This window comes from Colobus angolensis, unplaced genomic scaffold, assembly GCF_000951035.1.
Source record: "Colobus angolensis palliatus isolate OR3802 unplaced genomic scaffold, Cang.pa_1.0 Scaffold361, whole genome shotgun sequence".
Taxonomy (NCBI): Eukaryota; Metazoa; Chordata; class Mammalia; order Primates; family Cercopithecidae; genus Colobus; species Colobus angolensis.
In genome coordinates this window covers 159,859-160,252 of record NW_012116944.1, presented here as the reverse complement: position 1 = coordinate 160,252, position 394 = coordinate 159,859, and the positions used below count along the sequence as shown (strand labels likewise).

Here is a 394-nt window from a genome sequence, read left to right as displayed (position 1 = left end):
TAGAGTGGCCAAATGGATTTAAAACCAAGACTGAACGATATGCTGTCTACAAAAAACTCACTTTACCTATAAAGACACATACAGACTAAAATAAAGGGATGGAAAAAGACATCCCATGCAAATAGAAGCCAAAAAAAGAACAGGAATAGCTATACTTAGATAAAATAGATTTCAAGATAAAAACTGTAAAAAGAGACAAAGAAGGTCATTATATGATGATAAAGGAGTTTATTCAGCAAGAGGATATAGAAATTATAAATATATACATACCAAATACTGGAGCACCCATATATATAAAGCAAATATTATTAGAGGTAAAAAGAGAGATAGACTCCAATACAATAGATGGGGACATTAACACCCCATTTTCAGCGTTGGACAGATCATCTAGAAA

The 394-nt window shown here is 31.7% G+C and overlaps 1 protein-coding gene across 1 annotated transcript in view; it reads right to left on the bottom strand.

Annotated features, from left to right (window-relative positions):
- ANK3 (ankyrin 3, node of Ranvier (ankyrin G)) overlaps positions 1 to 394 on the bottom strand; it is a 272,063-nt gene that overhangs the window by 134,357 nt on the left and 137,312 nt on the right. The window lies entirely within an intron of this gene.